The sequence below is a fragment of the Leptonychotes weddellii genome, chromosome 8 (genome assembly GCF_054177405.1).
Source record: "Leptonychotes weddellii isolate Sample4059 chromosome 8, ASM5417740v2, whole genome shotgun sequence".
NCBI lineage: Eukaryota > Metazoa > Chordata > Mammalia > Carnivora > Phocidae > Leptonychotes > Leptonychotes weddellii.
Window position 1 is genome coordinate 119,174,311 of NC_138376.1, and position 14,640 is coordinate 119,188,950.

At 42.3% G+C, this 14,640-nt stretch overlaps 1 long non-coding RNA gene across 5 annotated transcripts in view; it reads right to left on the minus strand.

Annotated features, from left to right (window-relative positions):
- LOC145723150 (uncharacterized) overlaps positions 1 to 13,134 on the minus strand; it is a 90,630-nt gene extending 77,496 nt beyond the window's left edge. For all 5 annotated transcript variants that reach the window (XR_014148018.1, XR_014148019.1, XR_014148016.1 and 2 more), the window contains exon 1: positions 10,729 to 13,134. This is a non-coding gene — a long non-coding RNA (uncharacterized LOC145723150). The remainder of the gene's footprint in view (positions 1 to 10,728) is intronic.
- Between the last annotated feature and the right edge of the window lie 1,506 nt (positions 13,135 to 14,640).

The window sequence follows — 14,640 nt, forward strand, 5'->3', positions numbered from 1 at the left end:
AGTGAGATCATATGATACATGTCTTTCTCTGTTTGACTTATTTCACTCAACATAATACCCTCCAGTTCCATCCACATCGTTGCAAATGGCAAGATCTCATTCCTTTTGATGGCTGCATAATATTCCATTGTGTATATATATGCAAATGCAACTTCTGATGAAAGCCTGTGAGTAACAAATACTTATCTGAGAGCCTAAGCTTAATAAATCAAGAAGCTAAAATTGGTTGTTTTGTGTATGTATTTAAAATCTTTCTGGGGCACCTGGGTGGCTCAGTCGGTTAAGCTCCAGCTCTCGATTTCAGCTCAGTCATGATTTTAGGGTGGTGAGATCTAGCCCTGCGTGAGGTTCCTCACTCAGCGGGGAGTCTGCTTGAAATTCTCCCTCTCCCTCTGCCCCTGCCCCCCCTGCTCTCGCTCTTTCTCTCAAATAAATAAATGTTTAAAAATAAATAAATAACAAAAAATAAAAATAAAAACTTTATGATTTAAAAATCTTGAAAAAGTTTGAAGAGATTCTCTCCAGAGACTCAAGCATTTTGTGGAGGTTCTGCTTGAATTCCCACCTCTTCTATGCCAATTAAGAGTGCCCCTCTCCACCTCCATCTTGTGTAGACTTCCAAATCACCAGATAAACCAGCAGGTAAAAAGTCAGTACAAATACCTTCAGATCCTAAAAGAAGTTGTCATTTAATGAGGGAGACACAAGAGAGAGAGGGAGACTGGATAGAGGGCTCTGTAGAAAGGGTGCATTGCAGGATCAGGAAAAGCTGTCAGCAAAGGGATTTGTGTTTGGGATGTCCCCAAAATGGCTTACAGAATCTAGATACCCAGCTGACCCTGAAGCAGGCCTTGTGGGGACCTTCGAGGGGACGGTGGTTAGGGAGACTTCAAAGAAACTTGATCTAATGGAAAAGCCAGCATTAACTCCTACCTGTGGAAACACAGGTCTGTATCCTATCCAAGGACACCAAAACTAGATGGGCTTCATTTTCTGATGGTCTTCAGAATGTTACTGAAACTAAAGTCATGGGCTGCATCCTCATACAAGCCAATTCATTTCGATTTTTCCTCGGTCACAGACTGCCCCCTCAACCTTGTACATGCAAAGCCTTGACAGAAAAGAGTTTTTGAAGAGCAGAAGGATGAAATAAAGTAAATCTACTGTCTTCATACGCATTGTTCTTTATCTAGAAAGACATTTTAAATGAGAAAAGTTGAAAGAACTGAAAAATAAATGATGCAGCCTTTTCTGTTCGGCAGTTAATATTTAGAAGATCTAGATCAGGCATTTATCAGCTCGAGACTTGACATGTGGGCCAGCTGGTTTGGCAATCTGAATTAGCACTCACTTGGAAGAATCTGATTGGCTCATTCTCACATTGGTGTTAGTAACTCATATCAACTTAAAGGGCTTTCCTTTCCAAAGAAGTATTCATTTTAACCCAGATTTAACAGTGAAGAACATCTAGGACTAAGGAAATCCAGGCAGTGAACTGAGCGTTCACTTATTTGGGAAATCACAGAATCTCTTTGGACCTCAGTTCCCTATCTATAAGGTGGCAGTGTTAGAGTAAACGGAATCTAAATTCCCTCCTAGCTAGAATAGGTTTGGCGTCTGATTCTATGCAGTAAGCATTAACATTGGGCGTCTGAGACAGGTGAGTAGGGGCCTCCCAACCCAGGCAAGTATAAGGCTAAGAGCACATGCCCGATGGGATAACCCAGGCTGGGAGACATCGAGGGGCAGAAGATGATGAGACTTAAACTCAAACTTCACCTTAATGATAAATCAATAGAGACAAATTATTGGTGAAGTCCAGGCAATAGAATTCTCTAAAGGGGAAACAAACCTCCTATAAGAGACAGTCAGCTAGAGTTCAAGACTGAGCTCAGCCATTCCCTAACAGCATGTCTTGGACACACCATTGAACCATTCTGAGCCTCAGTCTCCTCAATGCGTGTGTTACTATCTGCCCCACATACAGACAGCACAAAGTCTTTGTATCAATATAAGAAAATAAACACACACACTCAGTAGATTGTAAAGCAGCCGCACCTCAGAGCTTCCATGTGAACAAGCATTTAGGATTTAGAAGGAGGTCTCCCTAGGATAGAATAGAACAAAAACAAGAGCAAACACAAAAGTTAGAAAACTATTTTTGAGAAAACAGCTTCCTACTTGCCCAATCCTAAAATACAGACACCGAAATATCAATATGTGACACTTCTCTAGACTCTTCAAGAGAATAGAGCAGATTTTCAATGGAAATATCTGCATAATAAAAAGACAGCTAAACCTGAGCTTCTGTCGTACTTACTCAAAGCCCCAGGGGATGTAACACATTCAAGTAAGCCAAAGAATCACAGAATCTCTCTTTTACACCAGGACATCTGGCTGGCACAAGCTGAAGAGTCAAACAAACGGTAGAGCTCAGCAGAGAGATTAGTCCAAGGTGCCTGAATAATCATGAAAAAGAAGTACAGAAACTGGGGACAGGGAAAAGAAAAGATATTTGGCCACAGCCAAGATTGCCTGGGGACTACTGATTGGGGTGAACAGGTAGGGAAAAAGAAGAAAGTTTTTTCTTACTTGAAGGACCAGTCGGCCAGGAAGAGAAGTATAATCCAGTATGACTGGAGAAAAGTGCTGTTAACCCCTAAATGAGGGAAGAAGAGAACCTAACGGCTTTTTAAAAAATTATACCTCACCGAGTTCATTTGTTCTGATCAACTCTCCATGCATTCTCTGAAGAGTCTAAAGAGAACATTCTCTAATGTTGGGTAATAATTCGGTTTTAAACATGACAATAATGTCAGTGTGTATGCATAAGCCTGCTAGCAAGAGGAAACTGAATGGGGAACCAGAGTTATATCAGGACTGGAAAGATGGGTTTTCCAATCATTCTGTGAAACAACAGTTGAAGAGAATTGAGGTCAGGGAAATTCCCAAGAGAGAAACTCGAGAGACAGCAAGCCAGAGAACCAAGAAGTAAATCAGATCAGATGCTATGGTTGACAGAAAGGCTTAGGGAGAAATTTGAGAGAGAGAGAGTATAGAGCATTAATGTAGAAGTGGTAGAAAATCCTGAGGCCTACAGAAGTGATAATTGGGGCATGTGATCAATCCTGAAAGATGCTGAATCCAGGAGGCTGAATACAGAGAAGGGCCCCAGATTTGACCCAAGGGGAGATTTTGAGAGCAATGGTAAGAAACATATGCCCATTGGGCATAGACAGAGGTACTCAATGCCCGAACTCATCCAGGATTGAGAGAGGAAGCTCTTGCTAATTTGCTCCCAATGCAAAGCACACAGGAGTAAGTATTTAATGCAAAGTAGAAATGACCATACCCCATGTCTAGAACCCTGCTGTTACGAAGAATACCAAAATTTGAACGCAAAGTCACCTCAGAGGGTATCCCCAAGGCCTAGTTGCTCTGCTCACTTACTCGGCTTTGATAAATGCTCTGGTGTCTCTCTCTCCTCATACTAGCTTGCTGGCGTCCCGGCTCAGAATAGCTTGGGGTCTGGTGTTCCTCCCAAGGCAACTGATTTGTACAGAACTGTGGAATGTTTCCGAGTGTTCACAAAACAAAACTAAGTGGTACTCTTGTGCCTAGCTCAAACCTTGCTTGACAATTCCCTCTTAAGTCCCCATTACCTACGCAAAAGCAGCTCTAGTTGATTAATCAAGTTGAAAATCCAGCTACAGGAAATCTTGGTAGCTTGTGTTCCAGGGTGAAATCTAGTTCTAGCTGGAAAACTTGGGCCACATTTGACCAAGAGAGGTCAAGTTCAGATCCTTCTCTTTGACAGATGGCTGCAACTAAATCTAACCAAGAAAAGGTAGTGTTAATTCATATGCTATAAGGGAACTCGAAAGGTAATCTTGTTCGTTCTCTTGCCGTGAAACACCTGGAAAACATTAGGTATTCAATAGGCATGTGGTGAATGTTGAATATTCAAAAAGGGGCTCCTATCACATTACATGATTAACATCCGTACTCACTAGTGAGAACAATTATGTACCTTTTCTTTTTTGTCTGGATGGCAAGAGAGTTTGGGGTTTATGGTCCAACAAGGAACCAGAAAATAAGGATTTTAGCAAAATTTGCTTCAAGAGTTCAACACGTGGAAAGAACAAGATTGTTATAACTGAATTGCACTTTAAGTGAATTAATAAAATGTTCTTGTTGCAACCGTTAATTTGCTAAAAGAGCAGAATCTTCAAATGTGTTCAAGAAATTAATGAGACTACATATGGTCATCAGACTATAAAAACTATTGCAAACTTCCCTAACACTGTGCTATGCTCTGAGGTATCCAAACAGAATGATCATAAACAAGTAGCCTAAAAAGTATGGTTTTCATGTTGATAGCATCTTTGGCTCAATTTTTGAAAAGATTAAAGGTTTCTTCCTTAAAAGATGACTTGGTGTAAGTTCAGCCAAGTAAGTTGTGACACAGACATTGAATTACATTCTATAGGAATGAACAATGTTAAATTGAGATTCCCGGGAAATACTTGGAGTCAGCTTCATTTCTCTCCTTTCTGAGGGGCCTGTATTTTCCTATTTTAAACCAGAGTTCAGTATCAATACATACATTTGCCCATAAGTGGATAAATGTTCTGGGGCGCCTGGGTGGCTCAGTTGGTTAAGAGACTGCCTTCGGCTCAGGTCATGATCTTGGAGTCCCGGGATCGAGTCCCACGTCGGGCTCCCTGCTCAGCAGGGCGTCTGCCTCTCTCTGACCCTCCCCCCTCTCATGCTCTCTATCTCATTCTCTCTCTCAAATAAATAAATAAAATCTTAAAAAAAAAAAGTGGATAAATGTTCTATTTCTCTCTGGCATTAGAGATCAGTGCATAATACTCCTAAGAAAGAATTTTCCTTCACAATAGGAAGAAAAGAACTGCCCTGCTCACATTTGAAATAGAATTTCACAAATTTCTGTCGAGCACTTTGAAAGAGATTATATAAAATGAATAACAAGTCTAAAGAAAATTGAATATGGATCAATTAAAAGGGGAAGCAAAAAAACCAAAAAACAAAAACAAAAACCCGGGGCACCTGGGTGGCACAGTCGGTTAAGCCTCCAACTCTTGGTTTCGGCTCAGGCTGTGATCTCATGGTCATGAGATCGAGCCCCCCATCGGGCTCTGTGCTCAACAAAGAGTCTGATGGAGATTCTCTCTCCCTCTCCCTCTGCCCCTCTCTGGCCACACATGCTCTCTCTCTCTCTGTCTCTAATAAATAAATAAAATCTTTAAAAATAAGTAAGTAAAAGGGGAATCAAAAATATATTTTTAGTTTTGTGCAGATTAAGTGACTAGCCTCATACAATGATGTTTTCCTGCTAAAAGAATGTTGTTCTGCTAGAGGTAATTATGTAATAAGAATTAGGGTAATTTAAACTCTATTGAAAAGGGGATTTAAGAGATTCTTATGTTGCAGAGAAACCCAAGAATATGCTTGAAATCCTGGCTCTTACGCTGTCATTAAAATAGCTAGGCAGGTACCAAATTAATTTTATGTACCAAAGGACTCAATAATTTTAGATTAAACCATTTTAGATTAATTAATGACCTGATGGCTCATTAATTGGGGAGTTTCTATTTGCTATACGCTTAAAGTTTTAGATTTTATATTGGGATCAAAGAACCGTAACATTGCATTACTTTCCAAGTCAGAATATTTAACCTTTTCTTCCAATATACAACTTGAGGAAGTAAATATCCTCCCAAGACAACCAATGTTCTGTATCTAGCAAATGACCACATTGGTACAATAATCTGGAGTCCCTAGCTAGATTCAATTTATGAAAAGATGCCCTTTTATAGATTTCACAATAGCCTGATTTTCATTTCGTAAATGTGTTTCGTTGTTTAGTGTCTTTATTCATTCCCATTCAGTGAGGAAGTGAATCCACTGTTGGAGGCCCAGTGCCACAGGTTAAAGTCAGAGAAATGAGTCATGCTGGATTTAGTCCCTAGAAGTGCTCGCCAGCAAATGCAGATGAGCTTATCACTAGCACTTAAAATGATTTCATTCTTTCCCCTCGTATGTTTCCTAGGGCTGTCGTAGCAAAATACTACCAACTGAGTGTCTCCAAACAACAGGAATTTATGCTCTCCCAGTTCTGGAGACCAGAAGTCGGAAATCAAGATGTCAGCAGGGCCGTGCTCCCTCTGAAACCACAGGGGAGAACCTTGCCTTGCCTTTTTCTAGACTTCTGGTGCTGGTGGCAGTTCCTTGGCCATCGATGGCTTGCAGCTATGTCACACCAATCTCTGTCTTTATCATCATGTGCTGTCCGTGTGTCTGTCTCTACAGGACTGCCTTCTTATAAGGACATCAGTCATGCTGGATCAGGGGCCCAATCCATTATGACCTCACTTTAATTCAACTAATGACATCCACATCCACAACTACTTTATTTTCAAATAAGGTCACATTCTGAAGCACTGGGGGTTGGGACTTCAGCATATCTTCTTTGGGGAGGGAGGCACAATTCAGCCAGTAGCACCCCCATCTACCTTTAATCCTCTTCTGCCAGTAAAACTCTCGTATGCTGAAGGAGTCTCTACATGGTAAGAAACTAGAATAGGGATGAAGACAGAAGGCCCCATTGGTTGATAACGTTTTTACTTTCTTCCACACCAGAAAGCATACTGGTTAGGAATTTTTATTAGAGGTCTTTATGAGAAGACTTATGTGTGGAGAAGTTAAATGCCTTGCTTGGTAGTGCCCAAGTGTCATACGTCATGGGCAGCCCGGTCTCCTGATCCCTGGACTGGTGCTGTTCCCACTAATACATAGAGCCTAATATAAAGCCCCATCAGTATGGGTCCAGTGACACTCAAAATGCAAATTGGATGTTTTCAGATTAGATGTTGTTATAAAGGGGCCACAAGGAGGATCCTTGCAGTGATGAAACTGTCGTGTGCCTTTGGGATTGTGGACTACCTAGGGATGGTCCTAAGATGGTCCCCAGGCCCCTTTCTTCCCCTCTGGTTGAGTGGCAGTCCCTTCATAATACCACCGGACCACCTAGAAAGCAGGCTACGGTGACAACCATAGGTGCCATCCTGTAGGGCATGGGAAGTTCCCTGAAGAAAAAAGAAAAAGTCCTTTTCGCTACCTCCTCAGTCAGCAAATGGAAAGGAATTTTGCTTAAAGAGATTTCAAAGTAGACAATGCATCTGCTCAGACCCACCCTTTGCCTCCCAAGTCTTGGCCTCAAACCACTAGCTGAGTAAGAGAATCTCTAATGTGAATGAAAACAGCATAGGGCCCTGGGGCACAGTGGCCAGGCCACAAGGGACACATGCAAAGATCTGGGTTTGAATCCCCTCTCTGCCCCTGCCTCAAGTGGGGGTTTAGACAGGGTACTTTTCCTCTCTGGGCATCGGGCTCATGGAGATGACAACTCCTGTTTCCCGGGACTGCTTTGAGAAGTGACTGAAATTGTTCATGTACTAGTAAAAGCGCTGGTTATAGAGCCTGGAGCAGGTGTTCAGTAATATTGTTTGTCTTTATTCAGGGCCCCACACATGCCATATTCCGAAAATGCCATGGACTCTCTATTCAAGTCTGTTGTGCTATTTCTAGTTTAAGATTCCACCCTGGGCTATTTCGGCAGGAGGTTTCTTGTCAGATTAATTCTTTCGTTTCTAACTTTAACTCACTCTCAGTAATGTATTCAGACATTTTTGCAAGGGCTTATCCACATTCTAGTAATTTGGGGGTGAGTTTAAACTGGCTAAATTTCACTTTTCCACTACTTCTATTTCAATGGCTAGTTGAGAGGCCTGTCTTTTGCTCACACTTGTTCATAGTTTGCCTCTTTGGCAAATATCTCTCACCTGATCATTTTGGAGACAAAGGAGAGTAGCTCAAAACCTAGGAGCCCAGGTATTTGATCCTGGGTTAGCATCTGATCAGGGACTCCTCCAGGGTGACAGGCTGTCACTGGCACTATGAGATGAGATGGCCAAGATCCTAACAACAAGAATTATGTCTTGACTTCACAAAAATGTTTTTCCAATCTCTCCCTATGTATGCCAAGATGATAAAGATAAGTCATCATGCCCTAAAAAAGTAATTACCCTTATGCTGGCAAGCCTAAACGTAATTTAGAACTGTTAACTATAGAACTGACTATTGAACTTGCTAGAAAGTCATCCAATACAGATTTAGAGGCCATTATAAATCATCCAGAGAAAATAACCCCCCCCCTTTTTTTTTAATGTGATGCTAGGTACTAATTAGACCAATCAGCCCCAGGTGGGATCTTATTTGTTTATTTTCATGTTAGAGTTATCACATGATTCCATACCAGTCTTAATCTCAAAAGGAATCCCCATACAAACATTAAATAACATAAATTGTGTCATTTCTTAGATTGCAATGAACCACAAACATTAGCACACTACATCTAAGAAGCTGCTTTTGTTTTATTTTTGGTGGAAGATTAAAAGAGGGTTAAATTTTTGTTCATTTATTTTAACTCAACATTTATTTTGTATTCAGATTACTAAGGTAGCCCAGATATGCTCCACTAGTGGAAAACTTGGAAAAAAAATAGAAAAGTACAAAGACAACTATAACTATCAGTTATAAATCCACTAATCATATAGTATCATTTTAGCATATTTACCTCAATCTTGCTTCTCTACAACATTTTTACATAGGTGAAACAGTTGTGCTTCTGTTTTGTTTTTTTTTTTACTTAGCATTCATAAATGACAATATTTCCATAAACATCCTTGGATTGATGGTATTCCTTTATATAGATCTACGGTCATGTGCTTAACCATCCTGATAACTAGGCTCATGACATTTATTTTTAATACAGAATTCTTTAAAAGAATCATGCTTACTTACGTAATTTAGAAAATACTGAAACGCATAAAGAAGAGAATATAAATTGGTGGCTAAATTTTTAAAGGTGGCCGTGATGATTTGAAGACTGAAGAAAATACATTGACAACTGGCATTTAGTGAAGACCCAAGAAGTAGCAGACCGTGGGCAGTCGGATTTGTGACCTTCACAAACAACCCCGAAAGCTCAGAGTGTTATAATCACCACTTTACAGGTCCAGAGCTCATAGGTTTTGAACAGATGGGTCTGACCCCATGTTTATGTTTTCTCTTGGCTATGTCAATATTGCTCTCCCAGAATCACCTCCACTCCACCGCCATGTCTACCCCCACCACCCCCATCACCACCAGATTGCCACCCTTAGGGCTTCTTATCTCCATCACCACTTTTTTCCATCTCATGTCTATATACCCTTTCTTCTCTTCTCACCTTTATATTCTCCTCCTCTCTTGCTTCACTTTAACCTCCAAGAAGCATTTCCTTAAGTGTCAGAGTAACAGAGAGAGAGCAAAAGCCACCCTACCACACTCGCCTTAGGAACAATCCCCATTATTTATCCGTTCGACAAAAGCTGACGGAGAACATACTATGTGGCAGACACTGTTTTGAGCACTCAGTGTATAGGAAGTTCCCCATTTGCGGATTTTTTCCGACCCCGAGAGCTCATTGTTTAGAATTTTCTTCATTTTCACATACTGTTTGCCGTATGAAACACACTTGCAAATTGCCAGCCCATGTTGGTGTTACCAGTCCCCACAGCCTAGCCTCCATGCTGGCTGGAAAGCAGAAGTGAGCTGTTCAAGAAGGATCCCTGTGTCAAAAGGAAAGTCTCAGGCAATCATCATGAAGTAATTTCTTATCTCTTATTGCCACAGAAAACTACCACAGGAAAGAACTTCCTTTTTCCAGACTCAGCTGATGTGCATTTGCTTAATGCAGCTTGCTGCAATAATTTACACACACACCCTCCCCAGAAAAGACTCTTGATATAGGAAGGAAAGGAAAGGAAGACAGTTCAAACATCGATGAAAGGATGAGTACCTCAACAGATACATACATTGAAGTCCCTTTCCTCCTCACTTGCACGAAAGAAACGTGTATTCTTTCTGTTCCTATTTTCTATGTAAAATAATGAGTGGTAGAGGAATCAGACTCTGTATATGACTGTGCACTGCCTAGGACCATAGTAGGAACACATGGGCCCCTGCGGAAAAAGAAAATCCACCACTACAGTCAGAGATGCCTTGGTGGGTGGTAACTCTGACTCCTACAATTACATTTCTTTCCCATACACACAAAGTAAACCAAATGCTCCAGATGCGCTTGGTAAAAACCTCGGAACCAACATTACCTAAGTTGTCATTTATATACAGGTATGATTTCAAGCCTGTGACTTTTTCCTAAGACTAAAATCCCATCCAGCTGCCTGCCTACAAAGTGGGATCCTCCACAAAGAACCCAGCTTCTCCAAAGAGGGTGGCCACAGAGTGTTTCCCCAGGCGAATTCCTCGGGACCCAAACAAGTGCTAAATTGTGCTTTTCTAAATCAAACCCATGGCCCACAGTCCAAGCACCTGTCAATACAACATCCATTCAAGAAAGAGAAAAGCAGAATGAGTATACAACCATTCTCCCAGGGAATTAAAGAGTAATTTTAACACTGGACTTCCCAACAGCAGGTTCATGAAGAGCTGAGCCAACATTGTATCATATCCCAAGAGTCACATTTTAAAACTCATCACCATTCTGAAAGAGAGAGTGCTAGGGTATCAATTGCTTTGCCACCTTGATAAGCCAAGTAATGACGCCTGATACATCAGCCAAGGAGTGATTTTACTTACATGCAAGAAAAAGAGAGTAAATCCAAGAGCTGGCTGGTTATCCTTGAGTTCAGAAAACTCATAATCCACTGAAGCAAAAGCTGGGATTCCACCCTACACAGCCAACAGCTCTGGAGGCTCAGTCTACACAGGACTACAATTAGAAACTGAGCAGAGACTAAGGCTCTTTCGAAAGAAGAGGAAGTGTCATCTCTACTTCCTCAATTTTCTTATTCTTCCCTCTTATTGTTATTGATCCCTTCCTCAATCCCCAAATCCAAGGCACCGTGCACAAAGAGTACACATGTCCTGTCTGTCTGACTTCACTTATCCCTAAACACCACCCAGTGTCTTCGTTTCCAGGACACACGCACAAAACATTACCTGGTTTTGCTTTCCTGTTTTGGAGGCAAAGAAGTGTACTTACAGGCACGGAGGGTGGGAACATTGGCAGAGCTGGTCTCAGTGTGTTCAGTGGACATGCTGCTTGTTCATCACCTACCTCGTTTAGGCTCAGTCCTATTTCAAAGTTCTCTTCTTTCTCTTCTCCAAATAGTTCATAATGCTCTTCTCAACAGAGGCTAAAAGCATTTTCAGGTAAAAATAAGTCTTAGCCTGCCACTGTTTTGCAGCACAAATCATAAATTCTCAAACAGCAACACTTGTCTTTCCCCCACCAGGCAAGGAAATGACAGGCTGGGAGTCAGAGATAATTGAACTCCTCACCAATAAATTCCTGCCCTCCCACCTCTCCTTTCCAACGGCAGCATCTTGTTTCTTGGGAAGAGTACAATCTCATTATATTTATACTCTGCTTTCAAAGAAAAGGAAACAAACCATTAGAATTGAGCTCGTGACCAAGGCAATCTTCCAGAATGTGGGAGCTACATCGTTAGCATAGGTATCGGTTATCTGATTGCGCTGACACTTAGAGGCTTAAAACAACCAACACCTATGACCTCAAAGCTTCTGTAGGTCAAATGTCTGGGCCCAGCTGAGCTAGGTTCTCTTGCTAAGGGTCTTCCACAGGCTATATACTCAGGGGGTCAGCCGGGGCTGCAGCCACCTCAAGGCTTGACTGGAGAAGGAAACTCTTCCAAGCACAGTCCTGCAGTTGTTGGTAGGATTCAGTTTCTCACAGCTCTGAGACTGAGGGCCTCAGTTCATGCTGGCTGTTGACCAAGGCCACCCTCTGTTGTTTACCACATGGGCTTCTCTGCATGGCAGCTCAAGACATGGCAGCTGGCTTCACCAGAGGGAAAAAGCAAGAGTGAAAGGGAATGAAGGAGAGTGAGAAGCTCTCATTCCTGGTTAAAATCCTACATGTGGCCCATCAGTCCTGAAAATGGGTGCTTACAAAGGCTTTCCCCGGCTGGCATCATGGGGAAAGCTGCCCTCCCCACACCGGACTCAGTGACAGCGAGGGCACTTTGGTCTCTGAGGGGAGTTGCAGTGAAGGCCTTGGGGTCCCCTGGCCCATTCTCAGCCCCAGGTGTCTGAAGTGGGAAATAAAGGCAAAAAAAAAAATTAAATTTCCTTCCCACCTACAGCCCACTGACAAGTCCTTGAAATAGGCAGAGTGACCTTCCTCTCAGAACACAGCTGCCTCCATGTTAATACTTTGCTATGGGCAAAAGGCAATCTAAGCCCGACCCCCAGGATCCTGTAAGTCTACTTTAACACATAAAAATTCTTTGGAAACTTCCTTTATCTCTACCCCCCCAAGATACGTGTTGGCAATCATCCCCCAAGCATATGGCTCACCGATATACATCTGAAGGGTCTCAGGTCTAAGGTTTTATTAGACAGTAATAAATGACCTTTTCCCAACAATAGCTAGCCTCCTCAAGGTCCTGGAAACCTTGCTTCCAAAATTCCTTAGAGACTTATGCTATCCCTAACCCCCTCCGAACTTGAAAGTCTATAATGGGCCACTCCTCATGACCCCGGTGCAGCTCTTCCTGCCCACAGGTCCTGTCCCTGGGTTTTAATAAAGCCACCTTTTTGCACCAAAGACATCTCAAGAATTCTTTCTCAGCCATCAGCTTCGAACCCTAACATCTTACCTATGTCATTGTCCATTCCAAGATCTCTTACCTGGGACCTTAGGTCAAGGTCCTCTTTGGGTGCTTCCACTGAGGCCTCTTTATGCAGGAAGGAGGGAAGCTTTGAAGATACCTTTCTGACTACTCAGTACTTCCTAGCCACCTCCCCTCTCCACACCCACTAGGGTCTATAACACTGCTGGAGCCTTTTGTTTGGGGCTCCCTCAACATTGAGACTACCCCCACATCTGTACTCATCCACCTGACTCCACCAGTGCACCATTCCATGGGGGAAAACGAAACGGGGGGAGTTGGTGCTTCCTCCAGCTTTAGACTCTTGCTTCTGCCCTGACACTAAGTGATTAAAGCCTTAACTCTTTCAGTTGTGGCTGGTCGTTTCCATCAGCCACTCATCACCTCTACCTTGCCCAGCTCTGTTGAGCTCCTGACAGGAAGAGAGTGTGAGCAAGACAGAAGTCACAACTTTTGTAACCTATTCTCAGAAGTGATATCCCATCACTTTTGCCACATTGTGTTTGTGAGAAGAGGAGAGGGTCACACAGTGTGCACTCCTGGGGCAGGGATCACAGGGGGCCATCTTGCAGGGTGAGATACCGTATGGAAAATTTTACCCAAATACAAGTTGCCCTTGGTCCAGCCAAATGTTAACAAAAGGGAAAACCCTTCTAAAGATAAAATCACAAATATAGTCACACTGCTATGAGAAAATCTGAGACTTGCCTCCAGACATTATAATATCCTGCCAATCACTGTATTCATTACCAAGATCATACTTACTGCTCAGACCTGAAAACCCAATGACCCTAATCATTCAATCTCCAAGACACGGACAAATTAACATAGAAGCAAACCCTATAATAAACTACAAAACTAGAGTCTGCAATTTCAATCAAAAGAATAACTTTTCACCTAACCACAAGCATGAGAAGCCTTCAAGCAAACCCAGAGATTCCTCAGCGGGTTTATATAGTCTCTTTAAGCATCCATCTCAATGAGATTCAAACTCCTCAACACCTGGCTTCTCTCCTCTTGACACTCAACGAAACTTCTCCCTCCTAAGAGTAGACCAAGCAGGGCTTCATTGCTGGCTACAGTCTCCCCAACACCCTATGGAACAAAAACATACTACTCCTTCCATCTTCCTTTGTAAGCATTTAGAAGGGCTACTTCCTGGCCTGAAACCACCGGGGGTGAGGAAGAAAGGGTCATTCTGGGTTGAGAAGTGAAGAATAGTAAAGAATCCCATTGACCTTAGATCTTCGTCATTTGATGATGTGCGGATAACAGCTGACATTCTAGACAGAAGCCTGAGGCACTGGATTTGCAGTTTAACTGGCAAAAGATGAAGGGCAACATTTTCAAAAGCCAAGTGGAGATCTTCTGTATGTCATGTTTTGTGTCTCTCCTTCTTCAGAAGTTTTTGAATTTACAGATTAAACATAGCCTACATCCCAACATACCCCACATCTCACAAACCTAATGTCAATTAAAAACCGTGTTAAAAATAAATAATGCCAGGACACCTGGGGGGCTCAGTCGGTTGAGCGTCTGCCTTCGGGTTCCGGTCATGATCTCCAGGTCCTGGGATCGAGCCCCACGTCAGGCTCCCTGCTCTGCGGGGAGCCTGCTTCTCCCTCTCCCTCTGCTGCTTGAGCTCTCTCTCTCTCTGTCAAATAAATAAATAAAATCTTTAATAAATAAATAAATAAAGCCATTGGAGGAGCAGAGAAAGCGAGGGCATATAATAAAGTTACTATTTGGTGAAAGTGATTGCCTTTGGGGAAGAGAAAATAGTTTGAAAAACAACCTCAGTCTCCGGTTGCAGACTTCCTCTCCGTTTCTTTATATTCCTTTCATAAGGAGACAA